The following is a 17,554-nucleotide window of genomic DNA, read 5'->3' on the forward strand; positions in this document are numbered from 1 at the left end:
AGAGTCCACATCTGCCCCTGGAAATGTCTTACAATTTAAAACCTGATCCCTAAATCTCTGTCTTACCATTATATAATCTATCTGATACCTTTTAGTATCTCCAGGATTCTTCCATGTATGCAACCTTCTTTTATGATTCTTGAACCAAGTGTTAGCTATGATTAAGTTATGCTTTGTGCAAAATTCTACCAGACGGCTTCCTCTTTCATTTCTTCCCCCCAATCCATATTCACCTACTATGTTTCCTTCTCTCCCTTTTCCTACTGCCGAATTCCAGTCACCTATGACTATTAAATTTTCGTCTCCCTTCACTACCTGAATAATTTCTTTTATCTCATCATAGATTTCCTCAATTTCATCATCAGCTGCAGAGCTAGTTAGCATATAAACTTGTACTACTGTAGTAGGCGTGGGCTTTGTGTCTATCTTGGCCACAATAATGCGTTCACAGCATAGTAGCTTACCCACACTCCTATTTTTTATTCATTATTAAACCTACTCCTGCATTACCCCTATTTGATTTTGTTTTTATAACCCTGTATTCACCTGACCAAAAGTCTTGTTCCTCCTGCCACCGTACTTCACTAATTCCCACTATATCTAACTTTAACCTATCCATCTCCCTTTTAAAATTTTCTAACCTACCTGCCCGATTAAGGGATCTGACATTCCACGCTCCGATCCATAGAACACCAGTTTTCTTTCTCCTGATAACGACGTCCCCTTGGGTAGTCCCCGCCCGGAGATCCAAATGGGGGACTATTTTACCTCCGGAATATTTTACCCAAGAGGACGACATCATCATATAATCATACAGTAAAGCTGCATGCCCTTGGGAAAGATTACGGCTGTAGTTTCCCCTTGCTTTCAGCCGTTCGCAGTACCAGCACAGCAAGGCCGTTTTGGTTAATGTTACAAGGCCAGACCAGTCAATCATCTAGACTGTTTCCCCTGCAACTACTAAAAAGGCTGCTGCCCCTCTTCAGGAACCACACGTTTGTCTGGCCTCTCAACAGATACCCCTCCGTTGTGGTTGCACCTACGGTACGGCCATCTGTATCGCTGAGGCACGCAAGCCTCCCCACCAATGGCAAGGTCCATGGTTCATGGACCATTAAAACGCACTATCTGGTTGCCTTCCCCAAAACATTTCCCATGTGTTCCTTCCAATTTAAGTTGATCATAATTGTAATTCCAAGGTATTTATTGGAATTTACGGCCTTTAGATGCGACAGGTTCAGCAGATTCCTTTTAGCACTCTTGTTGATGACTTCACACTTCTCGTGATTTTGGGTCAATTGCCAATTTTTGCACCATTTAGATATCTTTTCTAAATTGTTTTGCAATTTGTTTTGATTTTCTGAAGAGTTTGCTAGACAATAAACAACAGCATCATCAGCAAACCACCTAAGATGGCTTCACAGATTGTCTCCTAAATCATTTATATAGATAAGGAACAGCAAAGGGCCTATAACACTACCTTGGGGGAACGCCAGAAATCTCTTCAGTTTTACTTGATGACTTTCCGTCAATTACTACAAACTATGACCTCTCCGACAGGAAATCAAAAATCCGGTCACATAACAGATGCATTCCACAAGCACACAATTTCACTACAAGCTACTTGTGTGGTACAGTGTCAAAAGCCTTCCAGTAATCCAGGAATACAGAATCAATTTGAAATCCCAAGTCAATAGCACTGAACACTTCATGCGAGTAAAGAGCCAGTTGCGTTTCGCAAGAACAATGTTTTCTAAATCTGTGTTGACTGTGTATGAATAGACCATTTTCTTCGAGGCAATTCATAATGTTCAAACACAATATATATTCCAAAATTCGGTGCATATCAACATTAATGTTATGGTTCTGTAATTTAGTGGATTACTCCTACTACCTTTCCTGAATATTGATATGACCTCTGCAACTTTCCAGTCTTTTGGTATGGATCTTTCGTAGAACGAACGGTTGTGCATGATTGTTAAGTACGGAACTAATGCATCAGTGTACTCTGAAAGGAATCTAATAGGTATACAGTCTGGACCAGAAGACTTGCTTTTATTAAGTGATTTAAGTTCCTTCACTACTCCAAGGATATCTACTTCGACGTTACCCATGTTGGCAACTGTTCTTGATTCAAATTCTGGAATATTTACTTCATCTTCTTTTGTGAAGGAATTTCAGAAGGCTGTGTTTAGTAACTCTGCTTTGGCTGAAGCCATATTAAAGTGTAGACTTTCTTTGAATAACCCTAGCAGGACTGGATGGCCTGTAAAAACATCCAACAATTAACTATTTCACCTAGACACGCATCCAGACAACGTCATTGTCACACCCAACTTTGACCCCAACAGAGAAAATATAGTGACAGGAAAAAAAAAAAAAAATCACAAAAATAATCAGTGTAGAGTAATGAAATTTCAAGAATACATTCATCTAGGTAACATATTTAAGATCACAGGTTAATGTAAGTGCAAGATAAGCAAATGCAAATGTGAAATGCCAGTACATTGACAACCAGTGTAACTGACAGAATGCTGAATGCAAGCATATAACTGTGCATACATTGTGCTGTACAGGTGCAAGATGTCAGTTTGTGGGCTGGAGCTCCCTGCCTGTTGCACTTGATCAGTCACTATATGGATGGTTAATTCTGTCTGTGGATGACACTGAAGTTGTTGTCCGATGATGTCCCAAATGGGCTCAAATGGGGACAGATCTAGTAATCGACCAGGCCAGGGTAACATGTCGATATCATGTAGAGCATGTTGGGTTACAATAGCAGTATGTCAGTGGGTGTTATATCCTGTTGGAAAACACCCCCTGCAATGCTGTTCATGAATGGCAGCACAACAGGCCGAGTCACCAGACTGATATACAAATTTGCACTTAAGTAGCTTGGGATACCGCAAGAGTGCTCCTGCTGTCATATGAAATTGCACTCGAGACTATACGACTCCAGGTGTCTAGCACACATACGAGTTAACTGCCAGCACTCAACTGGCCACCTCCTAACCAACACATGCCCTCATTGGCACCGAGGCAGAACCAGCTTTCATCAGAAAAAAAAAAAAACAACAGACCTCCACACTTCTCTCCAATGAACTCTCACTTGACACCACTGAATCAAACACAGTGAGGTGTTGATAATGGCATCTTTGTCACCTTAAACCTGTCCAGTCTCAAAAGATAACTAACGCTCACAAACATTTCAGTGTGTATGCAAAGTAAACCTGATTTGCTTCCTCATATTGACGGCACTAGTGCCACTCTTATGCAGGTGGTGAGAAATTCTAATAGACATTATTTTTCAAATGTAGAAACACCCCTGCCAACTACCATTTATGTCGCTCAGCTCTTTCCTGGTGCTGAGATTTTTTTCCATCAGTGTATTTTCGTCTAGTGCAATGAACATGATTCCCTCCTATGACGTCTACTCTGTCTTTCCAATATTTATTCCATAACCCACTAAATATTTCACAACTTTCTACTTCAGGTTTCAATCAGCTCTCAGTTTCAAGAATAATTTGTATGTGGCAAAATTGCTGAGGAGCAGTAAATTCGGAAATTTGTTATTAATACTTCGACAATTTACTGATACAATTTCAACAGCCGATGCATCTACTCTGAATGTAGACTGATTTCATTGAGTGTGTGTGTGTCAACTGGCATATGTTCCTATGCATACCCCAAACTACCACCTAACCTAGAAAACCACCATGTGCCCTCCGTAAGTACTCTGCTACCCAATCTGCTGCTTCCTTTGTATGGAGCGTCCCTGACCTATGAAGATAAGACCTTCAATTTTCCACCTGATAATATAGGTCAAGAAATCTGTCACAGACAACATAGTCTTTTTATGTATGACCATCCTTTTGACTAGAAGTTTCGGGGACCACAGCCATTCACTATTGTAAGAAAATGAAATGCCTACAGCTGTCCTTATAATTGGTTGGTTGGATTGGAGAAGGGACCAAACTATGCGGCCATCAGCCCTCCGACCTTGGAATCGCTAAAACCGATAAGACCTCACACTTATAAGAGCGATCTACAATGGCCATAAAAATACAAATTATTGACATAGAAGGGTGGAAGGAGAGAGGAGGGAAAGAAAGTGACTAATGACAGGGGTATGAAGGATGAAGCGCAGGTAGACAAGATAGACATTCAAGATAAAACTGACCCCATAAAAAAGGGAGGGGGAAGGCAGAAAGCAGGGGTGAACCAACAAGCCCAGTCAAAGTCAGTCCAATTGGGGCAAAGGGAGGAGCACGACAGCCTGCCATCCCCTCCACCCACCGATAAGGTTGTTGGTCCCACCCTTAAATAAAGTGATGAAAACCACCATCATGAAAACATCGTTGAACTAGATAAGCCCCTGAGGCATTGTCAGCTAATGCCAGGATTAGCACGACAGGAAAGCTGAAAGTCCGTTGCAGGGCAGCAAAGTCGGGACAGTCCAGTAAAAGGTGAACCACAGTAAACATTGATCCACAATGACAGAGGGGGGTCCTCACAATGGAGGAGATAACCGAGATTCAGCCAACTATGGCCCATGCAGATCCGGTAAAGGATGACAGAGGCTTTATGAGAGGCCCTTAAGGAGCACTGCCACATAGTTGGTAGAATCCATTATTCCCTGAGCTTGTATGGCGAAGAAAGAGTGTGCCATTCTGCATTCCAAAGTACCAAAATGTAACAACGTAATCCCGGGCAAAAGTCTATTTCCAGAATGCCGACAGCAAGAGATGGCCTGTTAGTATCCAATTTAGTCAGTCGATCGGCAAGTTCACTGCCAGGGATCCCAACATGGCCTGGGGTCCAAATGAAAACAACAGAGCATCCACGTTGATCAAGGAGAGAAAGGGAGTCCTGGATAGCTATGACCAATGGGTGGCGAGGGAAGCACTGGCAGACAGCTTGCAAACTGCTCAAGGAGTCACTACAGATAGTGAAGGACAGTCCTGAGCAGAAGCGGACATGGTCCAGTATGTGCAAGATGGCTACCAATTCTGTAGTAAAAACACTACAGCCATCTGGCAAGGAACGAAGTTCCATGTGTCTCACATATTTGTTAGCATAACCAGTGTGACAAGCAGCCATGGAACCCTCAGTATAAATCACTTCGGAACCCTGGAATGAACTGAGGAGACAGTAGAATTGGTGGCAAAGCAGAATTCGTGGCGAATGGCCTCCGGAGGGGCAGAGTCCTTTCAGTTGATCGAGAGATCAAGACAGAGCTGTGGCCGAGAGACGCACCACGGAGGGGTATATGTGTGAGTGGAGAAAAGAGGGAGTAAAGGGAAATGCTGGAGCTCAGAAAGGAGTGACTGAATGACGGCAGCCATGGTAAGCCCACATTGTGGCCGCCATCAAGGGAAGTTTATCTCCATGTCTGGATAAAGGGAATCATACTTAGAGTGCTTTGAGGTGCAGCGAATATGGAGGGCGTAAGATATCAGCTTATGTTGGCGAAAAACTCACAGAGGTGGAATCCCCGCCTCTGCGAGAAGGTTAATCATGGGGATAGTCTGGAAGGCACCAGTCGCAAGTCGGACCCCACAATGGTGGATGGGATCTAGTATCTGCAATGTCGAAGGTGACTCAGAACCATAGACAGGACACCGGTAGTCTAAACGAGACTGGGCCAGCGCTTTGTACAATCACAGGATAATAGAACGGTCTGCACCACAGGTGGTATTGCACAGGCGTCTAAGAACATTGGTATGTGACCAGCACGTCCTCTTCAGCTGGCAAAGATGTGGGAGCCATGTCAACCGGGAATCCAAGAACAGACCCAAGAAGCGATGGATGTCCATCACCTTGAGGGATCGGCCATTGAGGAACAGGTCCAGATGGGGATGGACTGTACGGCCATGGCAGAAATGCATGACACACGACTTGGCCACCGAAAACTGAAAGCCATGGGAGAGAGCCCAACATTGTGCCCAATAGATTGCCCCCCTATAGGTAGCATTCTGCAGCACCCATGATGGAGGAAGCAATGTAGATACAAAAATCATCAGCAATCAAAGAGGGAAACACTGTCAGAGCAACATCCGCCACAAGTCCATTAATGGCGACGAGAAAGAGAGGAATGCCCAGCACAGAACCCTGTGGAACCCCATTTTCTTGCCAATTGGAAGTGCTGTAGGAGGAACCAACTTAGACCCGGAAAGAGCGACAAGAAAGAAAGTTACGGATAAAAACTGGCAGAGCATCACAAAGGCCCCATTCATGAAGGGTGGTGAGGATGTGGTGGTGCCAGGTGGTGTCACAGGCTTTATGCAGGTCAAAGAAGACTGCAATGAGGTGTTGCTGATAGGGAAAAAGCCAACCGGATAGCACACTCCAGGTGGGCCACATTATCCACCGTAGAGCGCCCACAGTGAAAACCACCTTGAGTTGATGACAAAAGGTCACCAGATTCAAGGATCCGAAACAGCCACCAACTCTCAAGGAGCTTGCAGAGGGTGCTGGTAAGGCTAATTGGATGGCAGCTAGCCAACTGAAGATGTGGCTTCCCAATCTTCAACACTGGAATGACAATGCTTTCCTGCCACTGGGTAGGAAAGACCCCCTCACTCCACAGACAATTGAAAAGGGTCAGTATATGACATTGGCGAGCCACCGGTAAGTGTGGGAGCATTTGGTTATGTATCCAATCTGGTCCAGGAGCCGTGTCAGGACGAAGGGCACTGGCAAATGCCCACTTGCTAAATGGGGCATTATAAGGCTCCAAGCAGCGAGAAATGAAAGACAAAGGCGGTCGCTCTGAGCAACGAATGTGGGCGGATACTGAGTTGATGCAGAAGCTTGGGAAAAGTGTTGAGCAAAATGCTCTGCGACAAAGTCCAGATGGGTAAGGACAACACCATGCACAGAAATTTGCCTGAGATCCGCCCAGACTTGGGAAGACAGGGTGTGCAGTCCTATGGCAGCCACATATCATTTCCAGCAAGTCCGTTTCTGAAATTTGATTAGGTAACGGGACCGGGAGTGCGGAATCGTTTAAAGACCAGAAGGAGAACAGTAGAAGGGTGCCACTTGAAGTGTTGAAGAGCACAGCGGCACTCTTATGGCCACAGCAATTTCCGGAATCCACAAAGGGACCATCTTCTGATGGAGTGAACCCAAGGAAGAAGGAATGGCTGAAACAGATGCAGAAAGAATGGCGGCCGTCAAAATCTGTGTAGACTCGTCAGTACTACTGTGTGGTAGTACAGGGGGGATGGTAGCAGAGGAGAAGACCTACCTGGGAGGGTGACGGAGTTAGATATACTGAAGGCAGGTCAAAACAATCGGGTAATGATCGCTGTCTCATAAGTCATCGTGGACACCACACTGCATGGAGGGAAGAAGGCTGGGGCTGTAGATGGAGAGGTCAATAGCAGAGAACGTGCCGTGTGCCAGACTGAAGTGTGTGGGAGCACCGGTGTTTAGGAGACAGTCCTGCCCTGGGCAGTAGTCTTGTGACTATCCCAAAGAGGGTTGTGGGCATTAAAGTCCCCTAGAAGCAGGAAGGGAGTTGTTGAAGAGTGGTTAGGGCAAGGGATCTGGGCAGCTTGTCAGGCAGGAGGTAGAGATTACAGATTGTGATTGGAGTAGCCAGATGGATCCTGACAGCAATTGCTTCTAGAGTGGTATGGAGGGGAACCCATTTCCTAACAATGTCCTTGCGGACCAAGGTGCAAACACCACCAGAAGCCAGCAAGGGCCAATTCAGTTTCAACAAAAAGCATGGAACCCACGAAGGGTGGGTTAGTAAGAACTGACAAAATGGGTCTCCTGGAGAGCACTGCAAGCAGCAGAGTAGGAGGAAAGAAGGGGCTGCAACTCCGGGAGGTGACAAATAGCCATTACATTTTCACTGGACGATTCTCAAGCTGGAGCCCAAATGGGAAGCCAACGGACTGGAGCCAGCCATGCCGCCAAGTCGCCATCTGTCACCGATAAGGATGGGTAATGTCCAAATAGGTGGGGTCAGACTCTGTTGGTTCTTTGGCTGGAGGAGGAGAAGACGGCACCTCAGGGGTACCGGAGGGGCCCTGCCCTTGTTCTTGTGTTTCTGCTTCTTCTCTTCTCTTGTGAAGAAAGAGAAGGGCAGGCTGCAGCGAGGTCGGGCAATGAATTACTCCTTGCAATCTTGGTGCCCACCGGCCGCGGACTGCGCAGCCGATGTGGAGCTGCATACCACCTTTCAGGGGGGTGCCAGGAAAAGGAGTCCGGGGAGGGAGCTCCAGTTCCGGTGGCTGCCGAAGAAGGGGAGCACTTCACCAGTGGCGGAGGGGGAGCAGGACCCAATGGGGTGGGTAAGGGGACTGATGTGGAGGGGGATGGGGAGTGGGGGAGTGAGGGTTAGGCGGAAGGTGTGGGGTGAATGGGGCGGGGCTGGGAAGAGGAGGGGGTAGGAGGGGGAATGGATGTAACTGAAGCACAAGTAGAAGTTACAGGCACGGGATGGAGCCAATCATACTTTCGACAAGCCTCAGTGTAGGTAAGTCGATATAAGGTCTTGTACTCTTGACACCATGATTCTTTCACATACACCGGGCATGCTCGTGTGGAGAATGTTACGCATTACAATTTACGCACACTGGCCGGGGAGCAAAGGCACTCCCCTCGTGGAGGGGGCACCCACAGTCACTGCAGAGGTGATCATTGGTGCAGCGGGAAGACGTGTCCAAACTGTAAGCATTTAAAGCATCTCATGGATGGTGGAATGTAAGGTTTCACATCACACCGATACACTATCACCTACACCTTCTCTGGGAGGGTATCCCCCCCCCTCAAAGACCAGGATAAAGGCACCTGTATCGGTGCGATTGTTTTTAGGGCCTCGCTGGAAACGGTGGGTAAATTGGACTCCTCTATGCTCAAGATTTGCACAGAGCTCCTCGTCAGTTTGCAGAAGATCCCAGTGGAAAATGATGCCGTATAGCGAGTTCAAAGATTGGTGGGGTGCGATGGAGACTGGGATGTCACCGAGATGGTCACAAAAGCATGCATGGCTTCAGATTGGGCAGCAGAAGAGGTCTTTATGAGAAAAGAACTGGACCACATTTTACTCACGTATTCCACTTCACCATACTTATCTTCAATCATCTCCACGAAAATCAAAGGCTTTGTTGTGGCAAAACTTTCACCATTTGTCCTGATACAAACCAGGTACCAAGGGAAATGTTTCAATGCAAGCCAGCAAGCTTGACCCTCTTCCTAGGAGGTGGCCAGGGAGGGGAAGGCCGAAGGATCAGAAGGAGTGTCATGTCTTCTATCACTCTTAGAGATGGCCACAAAATGGCCAGGATGATGAAGCTTTTGTCACTTCATGTGTAAGGCGTCCATCCTAATACCACCCACTCTGACCAGGGGCTCACCCAGTGGGTGCCACCCAGCCACACCAAGGGCCACTGCTGGGAGTTCCGATGCCCCAAAGTGATGAGCACTGACTCTTTGGCATAGACGAGGCGTAACAGCTCAGGTACTAGCAGCGTGATCCCTGTGTTGTCAGGGGGCTCAGCCAAGTAGGTATGTAACAGCTCCACCACACAGACTGGTGACCTAGCATGAAGGGGGCCAGGGTGCAAGGGGAAAAGGAAAAAAAAGGGTGGGAGGTGGAGAGGAGCCTGCACCATTGAAACTAGGTTGGGAGCTCATCCTCAAATGGCTCACACTGAACGGAAAACGTTGGAAATAGAGGTCAAACCCCAAGGGGACCTAAAACGCCTAAAAGGAGATGGAAACAGTAAATTAAACAACAGCACATACCAATACAAAGCCAGGAGGATAGCCAGGTTGATATAAAGATGTCCACCAAGAGGGAAATAGGGGGCAGGGAGAAAGGAGCAAGGAGAGGGAGGGAGAAGAACAGGGACAGTAATGCCGCCTGGAAAAAGGAAGGAGACTGCAATAGCTTGGGGCCACATGCGCGTCACACATGTACCCACAAAAGGGACTGTGGGGCCTGGGGGGAGGGGAGGGGGCGGCATCCATATGACCTTATTTACTGTGTAGCTACCAATTTTGGCACTTCAATGTGCCATCTTCAGGACTTATTAGATGAATTTGTTGTCACCATCCATATATACACTGCATCAGTGGCCAACTTAACTAGTTTACACACACTATCCGTAACTGTGACGTCAGCACTCCAACCATCAACTACCAACTCGTCAACTAAGGCCTAACAACTGCACAATTTAGCGCCGAAACTGGTAGCTACACAGTAAATAAGATCATAAGGATGGCTGTAGGCTTTTTATTTTCTTACACAGTCTTTGACTGAGACCCCCCACTTGGCACCAAACCAAAGGATGCTGATGAACTCCAGTGTTGTGAATTATGAGCTCTGCTTTCACTGACCCCCCTCCCCGCAATATGAACTCAATACGGCCTCAGAAATCAAGTGATATGCATCACTGGTGCCAATGTGAGCCACACAACTTGCAAATGACTGCACCCAGCACACTTCATAGCCTCATGTGTGACCTGCTCTACATCTCAGTTATGGTCCTCCCCACAGACATATTGAGTGTACACTGGTTTTCTTTCCGGTCCTGAACACTACTTCCTTAAGAGGCTCCATAATGTGCCTAACAATGGAGCTCACAATAACTAGAAAATCCCTCCACCCCATGTGCCCACTCGGGCCCTGCTGAAGGAGTGGCCACCCATCCACTCACAGGGTCAATGGGCAAGGCTTAATGGCCAGCCTGCACATTGACTGTCCACCTCATGTGATGCCAATGCTTCAGTACCTGTCACTCACCCATCAATGAGGGCAGATCCATTGCTTCGGGTACACTATAAGGCGCTTCATCAGCAGAGCCTTTGTGCAAAATAAGTGACAACCGAGGTATCTCATGTAGCTCTCCAGATTCTCTGCCACCATTACAAACCAAGGCAGCAGCCAGAAAATGGCTGACTGCAGCCGGAAGTGCCTCCAGCTGTTCACAAACTGCAACCAGCTCCTCCTGTGTCTGTTTACAGCATGCACGTATCTTTTCCATCCCAGCACGACTAACTTAAGAAGTAAACTACAAAACCACACAGAGAAAAGTAGATATGCAAACCACTACCCTTTGGAAGTGTACCTTACTGAGCTGTACAGCTGGCCATTCAAAAGAAATGACGACTGTGCTACAGACTGCCTGAATCTACACTTCGCAGTAAGCTCATATAAGAAACACACATGGAATTTAGGAATTAAACTATGAACAAAGCATATAAAAGGATCAATAAATAACTTGCTGCTCCCCTGGATTATAAAAGGTGACAGCTGTAATCTGAATAGGGCTAATGCGAGAATTCGTCTAACAATGAGTAAATAAATACGAATGCAGGTGCTACCACAAACAGCATAGGAAATGGATTACTGCAGCCAAGATAGACACAATGCCATCACCCACCACAGTAGTACAAGTTTATATGACAACTAGCTGCGCACACGATTATGAGATTGAAATATGTATGACGACATAAAAGAAATTGTTGTATTAATTAAAGGAGAAGAAAATTTAATTGTGTTAGGGAACTGGAATTCGATAGAAGGAAGACGAAGAAAAGAAAAATAGTAGATGGACATGTACAGGGGGAAAGGAGCGAAAGATGAAGCTCCCTGGTAGAGTTCTGCACAGTGGATAATTGGTAACACTTAAAGAATCATGAAAAAAGGTTTTATATGTGGAACAGACCTTGAAACACACAAAGGTTCCAGACTGAATAAATAATGGGAAGACATTTCAACATGAGATTTTAAACTGTAAGACATGTCCAGGGGCACATATGGCCTCTGTCCACAATTTATTGGTTATGAACTGTGCACTAAAACCGAATAAATTGCAAAAAAGGTAGTAAATTAAAGAGCTGGGTCCTGGATAAATTGAAGGAACAAGAGGTTGTTCAGAGTTTCAGAGGGAGCCTTAGGTAACAACTGACAAACACAGGAAAGGAATAAGTACAAGATAAATGGGTTCCTTTGAGAGATGAAGTAATTTAGGCAGCAGAGGATCAAATAGGTAAAAAGACAAGGCCTAAGACATACTGAATTTCATTGATGGAAGGAGAAAATACAAAAAAGTGGCAACTGAAGAAGGCAAAAAGAATAAATGTCTACAAAATGAGCAACTGAAAGGATATAGAAAAATATGTAACTAATGGAATGACATTACCTATAAGAAAATTAAAGGGTCCATTAGAGGAAAGAGATACAGCTGTACATCTCTATAGCTCAGACAGAAAACCAGTACTAAGCAAGGAATAGAAAGCTGAAAGGTCAAAATGGTATACAGGGAGTCTATACAGGAGAAACGAACTTGTAGGCAATATTATAGAAAGGGAAGACAATTTAGATGAACATGAGATAGGAGAAATGACACTGCATAAAAAATTTGACAGAGCACGGAAAAATCGAAGTCAAAAGAAAGCCCCTGCAGTAGACAACATTCAGTCAGAATTACTGGTATCCTTGGGTGAGCTAGCACTGACACTATTCCACCTGCTGTGCAAGATATACGAGATAGGTGAAATACCATCAGACTACAAGAAGAATATAATAACTCCAATTCCAATGAAGCACATGCTTACAGCTGTGACTATTACCCGGCCATCAGCTTAATAAGCCATTGTTGCACAACACTAACAAACATGATTTAAAGATGAATGCAGAAACTGGTAGAAGCAGATCTTGGGGGACATCGATTTGGATTCCAAATAAATGCAGGAACATACAAGGCAATATTGCCCCATTACTTATCATAGAAGATAGCTTTTGACAATGTCAATAGGAATATACTCTAAATTCTGAAGGTCGTAGCAGTAGAATTAAAGGAGCAGAAGGTTATATGCAGCTTGGACAGAAACCAGATGGCAATTATAAGTCACGGGGCACTAAAGGTAAGCAGTGGTTGAGAAGGGAGTGGGACAGGGTTGCAGTGTATCCCCAGTATTATTTAGTCTGTTCATTGAGCAGGCAGTCATGGAAACCAAAGACAAATTAGAAGAAAGGAATTAAAGTTTAGGGAGAAGAAATAAAGACTTTGAGGTTTGTCAATGAAATTTTAAAACTCTCAGGAGACAGCAGCAATGGGCTTGAAAGAGCAACTGAATGGAATGTGTCTTGAAATGAGAATATATTATGAACGTCAACAGAAGCAAATCAAAGGTAGGTCCATGGAATGTAGTTGAATAAATTCAGGTGATGAGGAAATTAAATTATGAAACTATACACTAATAAAAGTAGATGAGTTTTGCTAATTTGGCACTCCTGAAAGAAGGGATACTGCGGAGACATGGCTTAGCCACAGCCTGGGGGATGTTTCCAGAATGAGATTTTCACTCTGCAGTGGAGTGTGCACTGATATGAAGGAGTGCTAGTTCTGCAAGGTTCGCAGGAGAGCTTCTGTAAAGTTTGGAAGGTAGGAGGAGAGGTACTGGCAGATGTAAAGCTGTGAGGACGGGGCGCGAGTCGTGCTTGGGTAACTCAGTTGGCAGAGCACTTGCCCGCAAAAGGCAAGGTCCCAAGTTCGAGTCTCGGCCTGGCACACAGTTTTAATCTGCCAGGAAGTTTCAAAATGCATTTATTTCAACACACACTGAGCTACAAATTAACATCATTATCACTTAGCTGAATGTATTGTTTAATATATTTTTAATAGTTTAAAGTTATCAGCCACAAATAAAAAAACAAGTTTTGAACAGTAGTTTTGACTTGATGTCCCGTCCAAAAAGTAAATCAGTTTTTTATGGAAGGGTGCTGCTGTTTAATGTAGTTTGTCAATTTTAATTGAAAAATGTGCACTGCTGTGGTGTTAAGTTCAAGGTAGTCACTTATGATACAAAAGCTGTGGCTCATTAGTTTATCTTCATGTTTATTATAGAATACAAATGGGTGAACTGTGGCCTGTCTGTTTAGCCAGTGGTGCCCTTGTACTTCATCTTGAACAACAAAGGAATAATTTTCCGTAAAGTCAGAAGGAACTAAGCATTCATCAGTTGCCAAGGTTTGCTTTTTGTTTTTCAAAAACTTACTTTGAGCTTTTGCAATAAAATGATTCATTTTCAGATTTTCAAAGTTAGCCACCAACACTTCAAAAAACTCTTCTCATGACTTTATTACCATCTCCATTTCATTTCTGTCTTGTGTCACCCACTGTTTGTATTTTTGTCAGGCCTCAAATCGTCTTCTTCAGATTCTTCAAACATGTCAAGTAAGGCTTGTTTTTCCTGGACAATCTTCACATTTCCCCCTGATCATACAATTTTAACTGTCAATATTGCATACCATAACGTAAAAAAGGTCTTTATAGTTAACTCCAAGACTGGCCCCCTCTATCATCAACTTTATGTTCTGATGATACAAACATACATTATGGGTGCCAGATGCCCCTGCAACAATACACCATCTTTGTCTCAACTCGCAAAATATTGACCTTCCAATTTTAAAGTCAGGATTTTCTTTTTTAACTTCAGTGAAGAGTTGATTTAAATTATACAATACTAACATTTTTCATCTTTGAATCTTAGAACTATTTTCTTCCACAGAAACAGTCTTTTTTGCCAGGCATCAAACGGCTGTTATTGTCATCGTCATAATACTTAATAACTTTATTAATTGTGTTTTCATCTACCAAATTTGATGCACTTTTCTTTTGTAATGCTGGTAAAATTCCCTGTTCTTTTACTACGCCTAATTGCCTTAACTTAACAAGACGATCTGACTCATTAAATTCATCACTAACTTTTGCTCGACTCCAAGAATTCGGCAGTAAGCTGATAATATTATCCTCTTTGTTTGAAGTACTGCACTTAGTTTTTAGTTTTTCTATCAAATCATCATATTTGGTTGGTGAAGTTTTAGAACTTCCATCTGTTTTAGCACAAATTGTATTTTGAAATGAAACTTCCAAATCTGTTTGACTGTAGCTGCCACCTTCTCAATTTTTGTATTCAAGGCACCTGATCTTTTATCTAGACTTAGTTTTCTAATTTTACTAGCAGGCAATATACCCAGGATTTCACAAGCTGTATCTACTTTTTTAATGGTTGCTGATAAGTCAGGAAACTCTGTATCTGAGGTTTCAGTATCCTTTCTCTTGTTAATTACAAATATCATAGAATAAAATGGTGGACACACTGGTTTCCCTGGTATGTGATTAACAAGAGGGCTTTTATTTTTAGAATAATGATCAAATGTTATTTCTCGCAGACCTTTTGTTATAGGTTTCTTATGTTTCTCAAAAGGGACCATGCAAGACTGACCAAAAAGCTGATGAAATTTTTTTAAGTATTTCGTGGTACTTTAATGTTGATTTGACCTCTGGGCCAACTCTTAAGTAAAACAACACTTTCTTCTTCACCGTAATCTTCGATTAAAGTAATGTCTTTAGGATACACTCCAGATGCACTTATGACATGCTTCATTAATAATACCACCAACAAAACACAGACACCATTTTTTTAACTGCACACTTCAAGAACTTCTAGCTAAATAAGTGAGAGTAGACAACTGTTGGTGTACGGGGGAAGACTACAATCAGACTTGTATAGGCTTGCAGAAGCAATTGTTAGCCTGCTGAAACAATTACCACAGCACTGTTTCGACACATAATCATTAGCTAGTGTAATGTGGTGTGTTACATTATGCAATTGGTATACTTTATTTGATTAGCCTACCAGATGTCGCAGATGTTAAAAAATGTATTTTTGACTCGCGTTTGTAATCTTTTTTTCATAACTTCCAATTGAATTTCAAAGTTGAAATTTATACTGAAGTTTGATATCATAAACGTCTATTAACAGCGAATTTTTTTCAGATTTTTGTCTGGTCCTCCACCAAAGATATTGCAGGCCACAAAATGGAAAAATTAAAAAATCCATTTTTAAAATAGTGTATTTTTTACGTGTCAGCTGCTCACCATTGATACTCTACAAAAAGTAACTATACCATACAGTGTAATAGCACAAAAAATATTAAATTTGAGACATTAATCTCTCTTTGGAAAACTACTGTTCAAAAGTTGTGTTTTTTTATTTTTATTTGTGGTTGATAGCTTTGAACTATTAAAAATACATTCAGCTAAGAGATAATGCTGTTAATTTGTAGCCCAGAGTGTGTGGAACTAAATGCATTTTATCTGAAAGGCTTAGGGCAATCCACTACTGAATAATTGTAAAAAATGTAGATGCTTGCAAATACGAAAAAACGCATGCGGCCGGGAACAAATATGGCTCAATTTCAAAATAATAAACAACTTTTTTTTAAAAAAAATATTTTTGTGTCTGCTAAACATTGGGGAATTCAGCCAGCAAATATATTTTTTTTTTTCTGAGATGGTCAAGCAACCAGTGCTGGACCACTTGGTATGGATTGAACCTGCCTTGTTGTTTTTAATGACTTGAGTCATGAATTGAGTTGGAAGAAACACACTGATTTGCTGAAACATCTGGTTCCAGCTACATATGCTATTAGGTTTATTGCAAATTTTGGTGATAAGAAGATGCAAAGCTACTTCTTTTTGCTGGTGATCCAAGTACAGTAATCACACAACAGACAAGAATTAGCTGACGAGCCGTAAATGTGTTCCAGAAAATTATTGAGTGGTTCTCTGCAAATGCAATCTTGCACTAAGTTTTGAGGAAACACAAGATCTACAGTTCTGTACACTAAATGGCATAACAACTGATATAGACTTTGAACAGAAATCTGTTGCCAAGGTAAAGTATTCAGAATTTATAGATGTTGCATTGATGAGAAACTGAGTTGAAAGAAACACACTGATGATTTGCTGAAACGTCTGGTTCCAGCTACTTATGCTATTAGGTTTATTGCAAATTTTGGTGATAAACTTATCAGTAAATTTTCCTATTATATTTTCATTCAGTGCATTCATATGGTATCATATTTTATGGTAATACATCATTAAGTGAAAGTATTCATTGCACAAAAGCATGTAACCATAACAACACCTTGAGCCTACCGAAAAACACCCTGTAGACATTCATTTAAGGAACTAGGGATATTCACAGTACCTCCAGAATATATATATTCACTTATGAAATTTGTTAATAACCTACCCAAATTAAAAAATAAGAATAGATTAGTTTTTCATTCCATAGATCCTCGTGGATGTGGAACATATTATTTTTTTTTTTTTAAAGCTGAAATAGCAATACTAATAGTATGAATATATACATCATTTGTTTCTATTAAAAAATTCGTCAATGGAGTAGGAGTTGGCCACTAGTAAGTCTTTCAGGTTCCTGTTCCTGGTATTGTGTGTATGAACTGAGGTGTTTGTTGGAGAAAGAGAGATATTGTTTAGGACAAATTTCATTAAGGAGTAAATATACTGAGAGGCAGTAGTTAGTATACCTAGTTCTTTGAAGAGGTTTATACAGGACGTCTGTGAATTTACTCCACAAATAATACGTATTACACGCTTACCCCAAACAATAGGCCATATGACATTATGGAATGAAAGTAGGCCAAGTATGCAAGCTTTTTAATTTTTATTTCACCTATGTCTGCTAACACTCGAATTGCAAATACAGATTTGTT

General features: G+C 42.7%; 1 protein-coding gene across 2 annotated transcripts in view; it reads right to left on the reverse strand.

The window, feature by feature from the left end:
• The window catches only part of LOC126297652 (set1/Ash2 histone methyltransferase complex subunit ASH2), a 154,079-nt gene that overhangs the window by 135,420 nt on the left and 1,105 nt on the right, over positions 1-17,554 (reverse strand). The gene's annotated exons all lie outside the window — the stretch shown is intronic.

This window comes from Schistocerca gregaria, chromosome X, assembly GCF_023897955.1.
Source record: "Schistocerca gregaria isolate iqSchGreg1 chromosome X, iqSchGreg1.2, whole genome shotgun sequence".
NCBI classification, from domain to species: domain Eukaryota; kingdom Metazoa; phylum Arthropoda; class Insecta; order Orthoptera; family Acrididae; genus Schistocerca; species Schistocerca gregaria.